Below are 15365 nucleotides of genomic sequence, written 5' to 3' on the forward strand. Positions count from 1 at the left end.
TTCCAACACCTCAGGCTGTGGTACCCGGCCCACACTGAACATTAGAACCACCCAGGAGCCTTGAAAATTATAGGGTCATTTGGGTCAGGGTCCCTGGGGGTGGCCCAGACAACACCAATGTGTGGCTGGGATTGGGACTGCTGGTGTGAAATGTCGGCTTTATACCATTTTCACAGGGGATCACCCTGTACCTGTGAGATCATATTTGTGTAGTTATTGTCCTATTTTCACAGGCTTTGACAATTACCCGTCTCCTTGCAAGGAAGTAGAAATGACATCTTTGATGAGGAAAATGGAAATATCCACCTCAGTGGGGAATAGTACAAGTCACAGCACACCAGACCCTCCCCTGATTCTGACTCCAAGAGCTCCAAGTTTAATGTTTGTTAACCTGTTTTTGTACAGTCAACTGCTTGGATCAGCATGTTCAGAAGTCCCCGGAGAGCATTGCTTTGATCTGGGAGCGAGATGAGCCTGGAACTGAAGTGAGGATCACCTACAGGTAATGTGTGTCCCCTGATGGCAGGCATCACCCTGTACCTGTGCTCCACAGGGTCTCCTTGGGCCTTTGTGTCTCTGCTGTAGATGCTGGCACCAGACACTTCTCCTGGACTGTGTTCCAGGAGTAGGATTGCCCAGCTTGGAAGAAGCCTGGCTTTCCTGTTCACTTGGCAATACTTGGTGTCTTCAGATTCCCATAGAAGGAACTGGGTCTTTCAGAACAACTACAATGAATGTGCAAGGCATAGGGTGGCTGTTGGCACAGTCCTGTCAGTGTGTGTTCAGTCCTGGGCAGGGGTGGTCTGAACACCAAGGAGCATGTTTCAGCTTTGGAAATGTTCTCTCATCCCAGGAAAAGTAAGCATGAACGCAAGCTGAATAAAATAGATGCTGGCATAATTATCATAAAATTAACCCACTCAGCCTCTTACTCTTGTGGCACTTATAAGAGTGGGGCCAAAAGTAAAATCAAGTCTTTTACAGAGGGGTACACCTGACATTTGTATTCTTTGATTATTTAAATTCTTCACATATTCTAAGTGCCGTGCACCCTTCTGGATATTGTGTGTGTGTTGGGGGATTTGAACGAACCCAGTGTCCAGGAATAGTAACTGGCCTGAAAATGTTTTCTCCTGTGGGGAATGGCCTTGCTTGGGGTCTCTGTGGCCAGTCACTGCAGAGCATTGAGTCTTCTTTCCCCAGAGGTAGAACTCCCTTTGCTAAAGCCTAGAGTTCCCTTTACAGTGCTATCTCACACCCACTATGAACCTCAGTTGTGTGTCCTTTATCACCACCCCCAGCCCCCATCATGGAGTCATGAGCATGATTATGCTCCTGGTGGGTGGCTTACAGCTTTTCTTGTGCAGTCATTTAACAAGTTTCATTATGTGCCACTGTATCATACAATCCCCAAATTCATAGCAGTGTAGTTGGGTGTCTCTGAGGAGGTGACATTTAAGCCGAGGTCCTATTGCTAAGGAGAAGCAGCCATGAGAAGGATGGGGGGAGAACTTCCCAGGCCAATTCAGGACCCTGAGGGGAAATAAGCATAGGTACCCCAGAAACAGACAGAAGGTGCATGTGGCTGGGGTGAGGGGAGTGAGAGAATGTGGTAGGAATGTTCAGAAACAGACCCAGGCCCAGGGCCCTGAGAACAGCAGTTCTTCCTTTGCCATTTGGGTGACTGTGGATCCACTAGGCACCCCTAGTTTCTTGCTTGTCTCTTAAACTTGGGATTTATCACCAAAGATGATAAAACTACTCAGGTTGACTTTCGGATCTGCTGCAACTTTTAATGGGTAGTGCCCTACTTGTCTCTCCTGTTTTTGTCAACACCCTCTCTATTCATAGTCCATCATGGCCTTTCCAGCTTCTGCATGGACCCATCTCCCACCAGCCAAGCTCATGGCCTATACAGCCCCACTCAGATGGCTGAGGCAGATCCCCAGGACCTCTGTGCGCACTAGAGTTTGAGGAGCACTGCTCTAATAAATAAACTGGCTCCATTATTCTTTACTATTATTGGCCCAACTCGACTTTAGTAAAAGATTAAGACTCTGTGCGTGGGGGGTGGAGGAGCTAACCAACTGGATGCTGGAGACAAAGTGGGTCCGGCCACAGACTGATTTCCTTCCATCACTGCCTCAGGCATGCCTGGGTCCTTGAGGGGAGAGCAGGGAGTGGGAGGGTACGATGTGTGGCATCCCCTTGGCTGGACATCGCCTGTGCACACACCAAGTGAATGTTCAGCAGTGAGAGCTGGGCTTGGGCTGGCCTGCTGAGATGTGTGATTAATTGTGAACCACGGGGGAATTTCCAGTACTGCAGCCAGTGTGTTAAAGCTGAGAACAACTTTAGTTCCAATACACCAAAGCAACCTTGCACAGGGGGCAAACTTATGAGTATAGGCAAAATACTTACTGTTCTCTCTCCAAAAATGTACAGATTTGGCTCAGAACAGTTTTACAAACTTCAGCTATCTTAGCTCCCGATGACTATTACTGTTTACTGCTTGAGTAAAAAGAGAAGTGTGCATACAGTTTGTCTATAATTGCAGCTAGTTTTTGAAAGACTTGGGCTAATTATTTTCCTGGTCATTTTAGTTTATTTATGTATGTATGTATTTATTTGAGAGATGAGGAAGGAGGGAGAGAGGGAAAGAAACATCAATGTGTGGTTGCCTCTCATGTGCCCCCCGTGGGGGACCTGGCCTGCAACCCAGGCATGTGCCCTCACTGGGAATAGAACCAGCGACCCTTCGATTCGCAGACCGGTGCTCAGTCCACTCAGCCACACCAGCCTGGGCTCATTTTAGTGTTCTGATAAAAGATTTTCTTCCTCGCCTCTCAGTATAGCCACCTAGACACTGGTGCTAGCTGTCCTGCCAGCATACTTTCACTAAAATAAAGTGCTTTCCCTGCCCAGTGTCCCATGTGGTGGCACTCAAGGTGCCACAGAATGACCACAAGCACAAAGACCAAGTTCTAGACTCATAGCTTGAGCTCTTTATGGGGTTGTGGTTCTTAGAGGCTGGGGTGCTGGTGGCAGTGCAGTTTCCTGGGGACCATGTCCACCTTGTCTGTCTCAAGTTTGGGTGACATGTCTCATTCCTCGGGTGCCCAAAGCCTCACACTCCTGGGTCTGCTGACTTCTTTTGATGCGGCACATTTCTGAAGCCATTGTAGAGTTTGTAACATGAACCAGCAGTTCCTGCCCCAGTAACCATTAGTAACACCTTCATCCCACTTGCAAGAATTGCCACTATTTTCCATATGTCTAGGCAGACACACATGTGCATGCCCACAGGGGTATGTGTGTGTGTGTGTGTGTGTGTGTACAGTACATATACTTGTATACATACATTTTAAACATTCTCATTCTCCAGGTGTGTTCCTACAAGCTGCTGTTAGTGTTAAAGGACCTGTCCTGCTAATGTTTTCCAGGTTTCAGGCAGAGCCCTTCTCCTGCTCTGTTAATCTTGTCTGCAAGTCTGCAATTACTTATCTGTGTCCTTCAAGTGTCCCCTATTCTGAATACCGGCATGTATTTGTAACCTTATTTCCCTTGGGTGGAAGAGGCTTGGCAGGTCGGCTTTGGGAACATTGGGGAAGCCCCATGTTCTAATCCTGTCCACCGCCCCCCCCCCCCGCCACCCCACCCCATCAGGACTTTCCTTTTGTGACACCAGTTCCAAGATGGACTGAAGGTGGCTACCTGCTATCAGCAGGGCAGGTAGGCCTTGTGCTGGTGCTGGCTACCTGGCTCCGGTAGGAGAACCTCATTGACTGGTTTTCTCGAGTTTCCTCCTTCAGAAGTGTAGTGTTCACTTCCCTGTAAGAGGTGAAAGAGCAGGAATGCTCTGCTTGGCAGTGATCAGCCTGGGATGGCCTGCACACTCCTCCCCATCTTCCAAGAAAGAGGGCGGCCTGTGGCCTGAGGCCAGAGCCAGGGTCAGAGGGTCACCCCATCCCAATTTCAGATGTGTGTTCAGGGATGGCCTGGGGAAGCTATTGTCTCCTAGTGAACCAGCAGGATTGCAGACCTTGGGCCCCTCTTGAACTGCATGAGGCCTTCTAGATAGGGCCTACAAAGGCCAGGTGGGCCCAAATAACCTGGGTGGCGCCCCAGGGCTTTGCAGCCAGATGGCACCTTGGGCTCTGCTCCTTTCAACCGTCCATGTGAGCTTCTCCAGCTTGGTGCCTATTTTACAAGATTGTTCGTCACATGTAGTTCAGGTTGGCAGATTTCAGAGGCCCTTGGGGATGGGGATGAAAAGAAACATTGATCCCTTCCCTTCAGGAAGGTGGTGGTGGGGTCTTAGGTAGATTCATGAGATCAAAACTTATGGCGTGTGTGTGGATGCCCAGAAACAGAGGAGAGAAGAGACTGTGGGTGCCGTGCTTAGAGTATTTACCAAAGCTCTTAACCAGCTCATCTTTTGCCTGAGGTTCTTTAAAGAGGGGCCTGAACTTTAACCTGAGTCCAGATGTGACCCTCCTTTTAATTAAGCTGTAACAGGTTTTAACCCTGGCCAGCACTGTGGACTTCAGCATCCTCATCAGTCAAAACAGGGATTAGAGGAGACCAGTGCTGTTCCATTGCTAGTGGTCATGGAGCAAGTGCATAGTAACATGCCCATACTCAGGCCCACAGTATCATGTAAACAGAGTAGCAGAGCTAGTCATTGTGCTGCACCTGGAAGGGCAGACATTGTCTTGTGTGTGCCTCCCAGCCATGAGAGCTGAGTATAGTTTTCACTGTGAGTCAAGCCCCTGGAGGAATATTTCTGTGGTTGTTCCATCTGGGCCTTTTTATTGGGGAGGGGCTCTCTATAGTGAGGAGCCCCTATCCAGAGGAGAAGGGGGATGTCAGGCCCTCCTCCCCCTGTCTGCCTCGTGCTCAGGTACTGAGAGGATGGCTTTCCCCCTTGGGTGTGCTGGGCCAGGCATCAGGTGTCATTGAGGCTTGAGGCAGCCTAGTGCCTAATGTGGAAGGCCCACCGGGAATATAAGATGGGGCCTGGCCCTTTGGGATAGCCCTCTGTCCGGGGGAGCTAGACCAGCACACATGGACAGAAGGAGCCAGGTGGGCCTGCAACCTGGAGGCACCTCCTCCAGAGGCTTGTTTGTGTCCTTGGACCTAGATGTCTTCAAACTTAGCCACCTACTGAGGTCACAAAAGTGGCTGGTCCTTTTGGACACCAGTGGTATGAAAAAGGAAGTCTCACTGTGGACCCCTGGCGGAAGTCCTGTGGAGGGTTAGATTCTGTGAGGCAGCAGAGGAGACGTGATGATGGAGGCAGAAGGAGGCAGTGGTATGTGAGCAAACTGGAGGGTGAGGTAGCCAGCAAGGGTGGAGGTGGGAGGTTGATGCTCCACACCCACTCTGTTGCCTGGCTCTGTGTGTGTGGCCTTAAGGAAATCACTCCAGCTTTCTTTCTTTCTTTCTTTTTCTATTTTTATTTTTTTCTTTTAGAGAGAGGAAAGGTGAGGAGAAAAAGAGAGGGAGAGATATCAATTTGCTGTTCTGTTTATTTATGCATTCATTGGTTGCTTCTTGTATGTGCCCTGACCAGGGACTGAACCTACAACCTTGGTGTATCGGGGTGATGCTCTAACCAACTGAGCAAGCTGGCCAGGGCCACTCCAGCTTTCTGACCCTCAGTTTTCTCATCTACAAAATGGAAACACACTTCTCCTCTACTAGATAGTAGGACATGGGGTATTAAAGCCCAGGACAGTGTCTGGGAGGATGAGGGCCAGTTGAAGGGAGGTCAGTAGAGGACTTCAGATTTGACAATGGGAAGGGCACAGGGTATCCCTATGGCTGCTGGTGCTGGGAGGATAGGGTGGCATTTTCAGGGTGAGGACTTCAACTCAGGAGAAAAAATCTCATCAGCTAACAAACTGCCCTTCCGTTTACTTGTATGCATGACCTTTGCACCTTGCTCTTCTTCTCACCCCCAAAGTAATAACTTTAGTGAGCAGACTCCTTTATTAAAATATTGGGGCAATTGAGAGAAGGATCATAAACTGGCATAATGAGGTTGATGAGTGTGGTGACTGGCCACCTGTCACACAGGGCAAAGTTGATTTGTTCAAGGTGCTCCCCTGGGTGGGGCAGAGAGGCCAGTGGCTCCTGGAGTTCTGTGTGGTTTCCCAGCTTCCAGCCTAAGAGGAATCTGCATACTGACTCCCAGAATCCAGTAGAAGCCTGTGTTACTTGGATTAGGCTGGTTTTAAAGACTTTCCTTAAGGCTTTGGCTCCTAATGCTGAATCTGGAAAGTGTTTTGAACTTTCTAAATATGACCACTTATTTTTCTTTTTCCTTTTGGGCAAGCTAAGGCTCCTGGAATTTCATGTTTTAGAATGACCAACCGTGGGACTACAGCAGAAATGACTCACACTGAGAGAATCTATGTACGTCCAGGGAAACCTGATGGGGACTCTCTGAGCACAGCGACAGAGGCTTACTTGGGAGCACACCTCCCTTGGTACTGGATCCTTGCTTTCCTGAACTGTTTCCCGCCATCTGGAGGTGTCGGGGATTGGTTGAATTGTGGGAAGAGAAGGGCCACAGCCTGGTAAGGGGAGAATGCAGGCTAGTGAGGACTGGTGCTGGCGTTGGGAGTGGGGTGGCGGTGTGATTGCATGGGCTCTGAGGTGTGAGGAGAAGGGCATAGACTTCACTGTAGCTGGCGCTTGGAGCTGAGGCTTCTAGGGCAGTGTTTTGTTGTTCCTGTTTGCATTTGCTTTTCTGCTTCCAGAGGCTCAAGACAGTGGGATAAGCCTGACTCAGCTTTGCTGTGTGCCTCACTGTGGGGTCTCACTGCCCTGCCTGCTGTCTGGTCCCCATTAGGACTTGCCTGGGACAAGGGCTGCCAAGAATGACTCTGGGGAAGGTTGCAGTAAAAATGCCACAGTCAAGCTGGAAATAACACATCCCAGCCCTCCATCCTCCTGAAGTTATGGCTGAACCTTCAGCATGGGGACAAGCCTGGGCATGAGCTCACACTGATGATCTTAGTTCATATTCATGGTGACCCTTTGTTTTAAAGCCCGGGACCTGACACCCAATGAACTTCAGGAGCTCTCAAGCTCACCCAGCTGGAAAGGCCAGAAATAAGATTTGAACCAGCTTTGCCTGGCTCTTTGGCTGTGCTGAGGAACCTGAGTCTTCCATCCCCATCTGAGGGAAGAGGTGAAGATACGAGTGGGTCCCCGCTGCTCTACAGCACTAACTTGGTGACAGGCTCAGAGGCATTTTTGTGCTTCTCAAAGTTGTGACCAAAAGGCCAGGAAAACAACTTGGGCCTGAGGCAGTCACACTGAGTTTTTAACGCAGTCTGGATTCTCACCTGTGAGGCTGTGTCTACAGAGCAAACTGTCCCTGCTTACTTTCCTCCAGGTGTTAACTTGGAAGGCTCTGTGGATTCATTCACCTTGAAGCATGAGAAATAGAGCCACTGCCACCCGTGTTTGGTCTGAAGGTATCTGTATGAACGCACTTGTTCTGTGTTTTGTCATTGTTATGGCCCAGGGGACTTGCGTTGGAGCAGTGTAGAGAGACTCACCAAATCACTTGTGGGCACGTAAACCTGAAGAGGGAACTGAACAACATCCTGTAGCACTTTTTTCTTTAACCACAAGGAAAAGTGCGTGTATTTATAAAGTTAAAACCTACATCTTCTCCTATATTCTGTCAGGGAAAGATCATTACTTTTGTGGCTTCTCTGGGAGGTAAACAAGCCTGCCAGGCAGTAGATGAATGTCCTGCCAGGACACTAGGGAGTTTTCAGGGCTGGGTTCCAGACTGGAGTCCACTAGTGTCTCCTTGTCCAGGTTGCCAGTCTGTAGGCTCCTCTGGAGCTCTTTGTGCATGGGTGCCCTCGGTGATATGAGCTGGTCTTTGGTTCTGGAAAGGAAAGAACTTCTTTTTAGGAGACAAGACTCTGGCTGAAGACCAAGTGCTGGGGTGTAAGGGGAAATAGGCCAAGTGGGGAATTAGGCATTAATTACAGAGGAGGGCAGACTTTCTGCAGTCTAACCATTACTTCCATTCCGCAAGGTTTATCTAGAGGCCAACACCATACTAGGCTGTGTCAGAGTAGGAGCGAAACACTTGTGGTGTGGCATTTGACCTGACATGCCTAGGGAGACATATTCGGGGGAGGTAGTCCTGAGCATAGAACAAAACACTGAATTATGAAAGAAAAGGCAACTTCGTCCCAAGTCACACTCTCTTCTCCGTGCTTCAACCTGATTACAAGAAAGGCTGGATGTAACTGCACTGAGCAGGCTTACACTTCCTAAATTCCATTTTGAATACGGTTAGCGTCAGGTTCAGAGCCTTTACTTTATTTTTAAAATAAATTTACATAAAAATAAACCACCCCACCCAAATGTTGCATAAATAACAGTAAAGGTGGCAGATAACAAAAATGATGAAGTCCAGGCACTTTTGCAATAGAAAGCAAGCAGTTCTGATGCTGAGGGTTATAGAGGAACTGGTTAAGACAAGACCATTGGAGCCAGGCCTAACCCTTTCAATTGAAGAGTTGTGAAAAAGTCACTTAAATGCTGTGTGCCTCAATTTTTTCATCTGGAAAATGAGAGGAGGAGATGATAGCTCATAACCCATAAGTTGTTGTGAGGGTTGTATGGATGTGCGAAAGATTAACAGCAGTGCTCGGCACAGGACATTCACTTAATAGCAGTTACTGTTGTCATTCCATGAGCAGGAAATGTGAGTGGAGGGTATGTAGACAGGAGGAGGGTGTTCTAGATAGTAACATGTGGAGCTAGGGAAGGTACCAACCCCCTTGATGCTGAGGAGGTATGAGATTGTGGACCTGATGGTTCTGTGGCAGCTTAGAGAAGAGGTTTCTTGTGCTCTAGTGGGTGGCAGGTGTGGCTGGAAGAGGTGAGGTTGCTGATGCAGGCTGTGGGGTGACACAGCGGGTAATGGATGGGTGGGATGCCCAGAGAGTGGCAGGGTGGGGATGTCTGCCTTCCCTCCAGCCTTTCAGAAGCACGGGCCATGGGCTGAGTGCCTGGAACCTGCAGGCCAGTAGCAGCCCTGACTGGATAATGAACCCTTCTCACATCCCCCTGCTACATGCTAAGGTGAGGACGTCCCAACAGCACCCACCACAGGAACACAGCAGATGGGCCATGTAGGTGAGGGCTTCATGAGTGGCATTCAAATGCTTGTGAGGCTCATTCACTCTGAGTCAATGAATAACACAGACTTGCAACTTACATGAAAGCAAACTGCCATTTTCCTTCTCCCTCCTGAGAAGAGGCACTTGAGGTGCTCATCTTCTATTAATTCTTTTTTCTGCCACTGTCTGCAATAATTGCGCCTGGGACCTCATATTTGATTCTTGCCTTAAGTCTTTCCCAGCTGCTATAATAAAACACCACAGACTGGGGTCTTATAAATAACAGAAACTTGCAAGGTCCATCCAGAAAAAGTCCAGCCATTGTTAATATAATGAGAATGTTTTGCATGATGTAACCTGGCAGCCAAGGAGAATGGACTGGAATGCGCATGAGTAAACAATGACAACTTCACAGTACTAGTCAGTGCGGGCAGTGGACGCTGTTGAGTGAGCATGTGTACTGTGTGACCATCGTATTCAAAATGACGGAGCAAGTAGAGCAAGAAACCTGTACCAGATTTTGCATTAAGCTTGAACATTCCTCTGTGGAAACTTATTTGGATGATTCAGAATGCCTCATCTATGAGCAGCTGGTGATTGGCAGCTTCATCACGACAACATGTCCGCTCATGCATCACGTCTTGTGCAGGGTTTTTTGGCGAAACATCAAATCACCCTGGTGACTCAGCCCCTCTACAGCCCAGATTTGGCACCCTGTGACCTCTGGCTTTTCCCAAAACTAAAATCACCTTTGAAAGGGAAGAGATTTCAGTTCATGGATGGCAGTTGGGAGAACAGTGTGAGATCCCAAGGTGCCTACTTTGAAGTGGACTGAGACATCATTGTCCTATGGACAGTGTTCCTTGTGTCTGTATCTGCATCTTCGTCAATAAATGTCTCTATTTTTCATATTACATTGATTGATACCTTCTGGGCAGACCTCGTATTTCCCACAGTAGTGGAGTCTGGAAATCCAAGTTCGAGGCATCAGCATGGTGACATTCTGGTAAGGTCTCTCCTGGATCAAGCACCTTCTCACTGTGCACGCACATGGTGGAAGGGGCAAGGGAGCTCTGTGGGACCCCTTTTTTATTTTTTTAAAATAAGGGCACAATCCTATTCATGAGGATTTCACCCTCATGCTTAATCACCTCCCAGAGGCCTCGTCTCCTAATACCATCATCTTTGGGGACTAAGATTTCCACATGTAAATTTGGGGGGAACACAATCTTTCAGATCATAGCAGTCCTCACCGTCACCCTAGAAGTAGGCTCTATCATTAGGCCATTCTATAGATAAGACAACTAAGGCCCTAGGTATAGGGGGAGCTGGAGTGGGAACCCTGTCTGATCAGATGTTTGTTTGGTCTAAGAGAGAAGCTCTGAGTCCTCACCTGAGGACCAAAAAATATCCTCAGGTGAGTATTTCTTCTGAGTACAGCAAAGCCACAAGGGAAATACATTTATTTTTTTGTAAGGAATTTAGAAAACACACAGCTTTAGTGATCCCAAATTCACTAGTTGACCTGGTGTTACAAGTGGCAGTTCAGCTCTTGCGTTCTGTGAATCCTAAGTATGTCTGGGGCCTTCCTTGGAAAATAGCAGCTTTGGGAGCATTTTGTGTTTAAGTGTGGCTCCAGTTTTATATTTCACTGCAACTTGTTTGCTAAAGGTCATAGTCTTGAAATTAAATAATGATGTATGAGGAATTTTGTACTTGGTTTAGAGCCCATTCAGCTGAATTTCCTGGGCTTCTAGTCTCTCAGTGTAGTAACAGGAGAAAGGGCAAATTTCATCACCATTAAGTCAGATTTAGTGGCATCTCCATGCCCTGCCCGGCCTTCCATGTTCTCCCTGAGTCAGGTCCTTCTTGCTGTGTTCTGCTTCCCCAAGCCAATCCTTTCTTCTCTTACCACCTTTGTCTTTCAGAAATGGTTTGTAGCCCTGGCAGGTGTGGCTCAGTTGGTTAGAATGTCGTCCTGTAGCCCAAGGGTTGTGGGTTCGATTTCTGGTTGGGGCACCTACAGGAGGCAACCAATTGATGTTTCTCTCTTTCCCTTCCTCTCTCCCTAAAAAGCAATGAAAAAATATCCTCAGGTTAGGATTTAAAAAATAAATAAATAAATAAAAGAAATGGTTTGCAAATTCTAGAGAAGCATACTAAGGAAAGATGAGTGTTCTTTCAAGTTTTTCGTCTTTGCATCTAGACCACAGAGTTGACCACCCCCCGCCCCGCCCCTAAGCACCAGGCTTAGAGAACAGAAGTAACTGTCTATGAAATGCTTGAGTCTGTCACAGGCCTTATATTCACATATCAACACAGTTACCTGGGTTTACTTCTCTTATTGGCAGAAGAAAATGAAAAGTAGCTGTGAGTTGGTTTACCAGTGAGGGGGTAGTCCTTTCTATATGCTCTCTCAAAGGGGCAGTACATTTTCCTGCCAGTCTGACACTGAAGTGATAGCCAGCCTTGCCTGTTCTCTTCAGGAAGGTGGAAGGCATCTGCAGAGTAGACTGGCACTCATGCATAGCGCACGGGCTCCCATTTTAGGCTTACCTGCTGTTCCTATTTATTCAACAAATATTTATAGAGCATCTTCAATGAGCTAGACTCAGTTCTAAACACTGGTGAGAAGGCAATGCATGTCCAAATCTCTGCCCAAGTAGAGATTGTATTCAGGGGGGGCAGATGGACATTAAAGGATGTAGGTCAGATAGCTGGTATTTATTTAATAGCCACAAAGAGCCAGAATAATTTTAGGAAGTGAGCAAATCCTACATTCTCCTTAAATACAGGAACACACACACACATGGCTTACCTTACTTCCCTGGGCTGTCATCAGGAAATAGCTAGGAAGGAAAGATACTTTCAAATAGTAACCATGAAAAAATACCTTTGATTTAAAGACAGATAAATAAATACCAATACATTTCTTTCTCTCTTCCTTCTGAACTCTGTTTCTGGCTATGTTGTGTTTTGGAGTGAGCCGGGCCAGGGGTATCTTTATACCATCTGAGTTTGGGCAGGTATCATATCAGTTACAAATATTTGTAGTTATTATGTCTTTAGCATTAGATAAACATTACTCCCGGTTCTTAAGAGTTGGCTGTAGAAGATCTCCTTCCTTCCCCCAAGCCCATCCAACACTTTTCTCATATTAAGCATCATGGGCACAAGTCCACATTTGTATATTTGGGGATATTATTTGCATATGTCAACATTCAAGGCTTCACCCTGAGGAGTCTATGTTGTAGACAGACTTAGATATCTTGTTCAGTACCTGAAGAACGAGTGTTATATTTCTCCTTGCACTTGAAAATATAATTTTAAATCATTGTAGTGAGATTATTTCTCAGAAATTTGTACCTGACTATCCCTTGGAAAGATGCCATAGGTGAGGAGGAAGCTAGTGTTTCCTGCAGCGATAGCCCAAGGCACCACCAGTCACTAAGTGGCTGCATCATCTTTTTGATACAGAAACAGTAGCATTTCGGTTTGTGGAAGTCTTTGAGAAGTCATGAATATCCAAAAACATGTTTTAAACATCTTTGAGCACTTGGAATAACAGGATCATTTTAATAACATTTGTTTTTTAATGACTTGAAAACTTAGGTTTGCTCGCCATATTTTGCAGTGGTTTAAGTCTGGAGGCAATTGCTAATAAAAAGCAAAAGTTTAAAATGAAAAAATCCAAGTTTAAAAAATAATGGGTTAGCTGAAAAAATGAATAGAAATTGAAATATAATTAAATAGGGACAAATGGAAAATTCAGAAAGTCTACTTGAAAAAAATAATTCTCTGATTAATATAGGAAAGCACTGGTAAAAGAGCAGCTGTTCCATGTATTGGGTGCTAGGGGTGGACTCATTGAATATGAGCCACTTGTGTCAGGTGTTAAACTAGTGATATGCCCTTAGTTTACATGGTTAAATAGAGTTGAGGGCAAAGGTCTGGATACCTATATTCTGCTCTGAGCAGATCAGATGCCATGGGAATGTCAGGGTCCATTTGGTAACCTGGAGGTATCTAGAGAATGAAAGTGGGGTCATGGAGGGCTGGACAAGAGAACCTGTGGGATGAAAGGCTTCATGGGAAAGTTGTAGGTATTCAGGAATTTAAAGGGCTGTCATTCAGTGACAAATTAGAGTTATTCAGGGCAGCGTTAAAGGGCTGAGCTAGGACCAAAGGGTGGAATTTGAACAGCTGTAAATCGTGGTCCAATTTTAGGAAGACTTTCTCTAGTGAAGTGACAAAGAGGCAGCCCTCTGAAGTGGTGACTCCCAGCAGTGTGATGTTTAAGCGGAGGCTGGACTGCTTTGGTCAAGAATGTTATAATGAGATTTCTGAACCCCAGGGAGACTGCACCTTCTGACCCTCAAGGATTCCTTCGACCTTGAGGTTTATGGCCTTTGCAGAGGAGATAGGAAGAGGAATGAGTTTAGGGCTTTATCTAGATCAAATTTATCAGAAATTTCCCCTCTGGATGCAGCAGGAGTGTGGGACCCACCAGACCCAGCTCTGGCTCCAGGACACAGGTTAAATCCCATTGACCTACCAGGGGGCACAACACTGAGGCCTGCAGACCCTCCCCCAGGGCTATGGGTCAATCACCCAGCTCTGACAGCCAAGCAACTTCTGCCCTTGTAGGAAAATTCACTCATTTCATTTCCTCTTTGCTGCCTTGCTCCGCCTCCCCACAGCTAATCTTTCCAGAACACTTTCCCTGCTGCCCTGAGCAATGTACCACCAAGATGAGATGATAAATGCACTTCAAACTCTTGTGCATGTACCTTCACTTCCCCAGTCAAAGGTGTACTCCTGGAGAACATTTCCCATCTCATTTCCTTTGTCCAGTTCCCCCACTCACCCCGCCTAGTACCTAGAAAGGAATTTTTAACATCTTAAGAATTCACTAAAGTGGGTTAGCTGATTTTAGTCATTTTAGAAAATTATTTCAAACAAAGATATCTAATGAGAAAAAAGTACCTGTTGAATATTTGGCAGGGTCCCAGGTGGGTGATACTTCTCATTAATACTTGTGACAGTTATACAAGGTGGATGGCGCCTGCTGTTTGTTCAGTGACTGTGTGGCAGCTGAGAAAGGAAAGCTCCCATACCTAATTAGGTAGCTAACACAGATCTCCACTGGGACAGTTCACGTTTGTTCCTTGACTTCGAACTGCCGTGTATGGCCTGCAGAATGACTGGATTTCATCACTGTTGACCTGTGACACACACTCAAACCTCCATCTCCCCAGGCACTGCCTGGAGGCTTAAATCCTTAGAGCTATGATCGTGGCACCTGTACTGGACTTGAGTTACTCTTCTGCATCATTGTCCATAGTTGCCTCTTCAGCACTGTCACAGACCATCCCAGCCTCTGCCCCTGGAGTAGTAGAGGTGTTTCTGGCCCCTGGATTGTGGGGACTTTGATGTTGGGGAGTGTTGGGGGGCTTTTTCTTTCATCATAAACTTAGGCAAGTGATGGATGGGGTGCTAATGAAAGGTGCCTTTGTCTTCCTGAAAGCTTTAAGGAGAAAAGATGAAATCTTACAGAAGAGGCATTCTGGAGCCAGCCTGGGCAGGAGTTGCTGATGATGGTGGGGCGAAATGCAGGCTGGCCTTATGATTTGGTTCTCATCTGGTCTCCTTGCGTGATGACTTTGGAAAGAAACAAAGGCCCCCCTGACGTCCCTGCTTGAGATGAGGAACTTTCATTTTCATTCTGCTGTGATTTTCTGGGCAGCAGCTTTTTGAGCTTTGCTTTTCTTTGGAACCCGCTCCTTGATGATCCTCTGAACAGAGGGGAGCTATGCAAATGCGTGTAGGGACTATGCAGAGCTTAAAGGAGGGCCTGACCTGCTGGCCTGCAGGAGCTGTCGCTGCCCCATTAGGGCCTCTTGGAGCATTGCAGAGGACAGGGGTGCTGTCCCACCCGTGGCCTTTCCCAACCACAGAGTGTCACCAAAACCTTATGTGTCAGAGACCCCAAAATAAGGTCTTCCTGCCCAATGTTGCTCGCACCAATAGAATAAAACTATTCAGTAACGAAGAGAAGAAACTTTATTCTTCAATCAAGGCATGGAAATGGGCAAGCTTATGCTCTAAAGACACCTTTACTCCAATTTGAAGAAATTAGAAGAGTCTTAAAGGGTTAGTGGCAGGTAGGTGAGTTTAGGGGTAAGGATTTCCAAGGAAAAG

The 15365-nt window shown here is 46.9% G+C and overlaps 1 protein-coding gene across 1 annotated transcript in view; it reads left to right on the forward strand.

Annotated features, from left to right (window-relative positions):
- Positions 1–405: 405 nt before the first annotated feature.
- The window catches only part of LOC129081781 (acetyl-coenzyme A synthetase 2-like, mitochondrial), a 50066-nt gene continuing 35106 nt past the window's right edge, over positions 406–15365 (forward strand). Inside the window, exon 1 of the mRNA XM_054587444.1 lies at positions 406–502. The gene's annotated coding sequence lies outside the window, so the exon portion shown is untranslated. The remainder of the gene's footprint in view (positions 503–15365) is intronic.

Source organism: Pteronotus mesoamericanus, unplaced genomic scaffold, assembly GCF_021234165.1.
Source record: "Pteronotus mesoamericanus isolate MK-2021 breed Mesoamerican mustached bat unplaced genomic scaffold, CSHL_Meso_final scaffold_118, whole genome shotgun sequence".
NCBI lineage: Eukaryota > Metazoa > Chordata > Mammalia > Chiroptera > Mormoopidae > Pteronotus > Pteronotus mesoamericanus.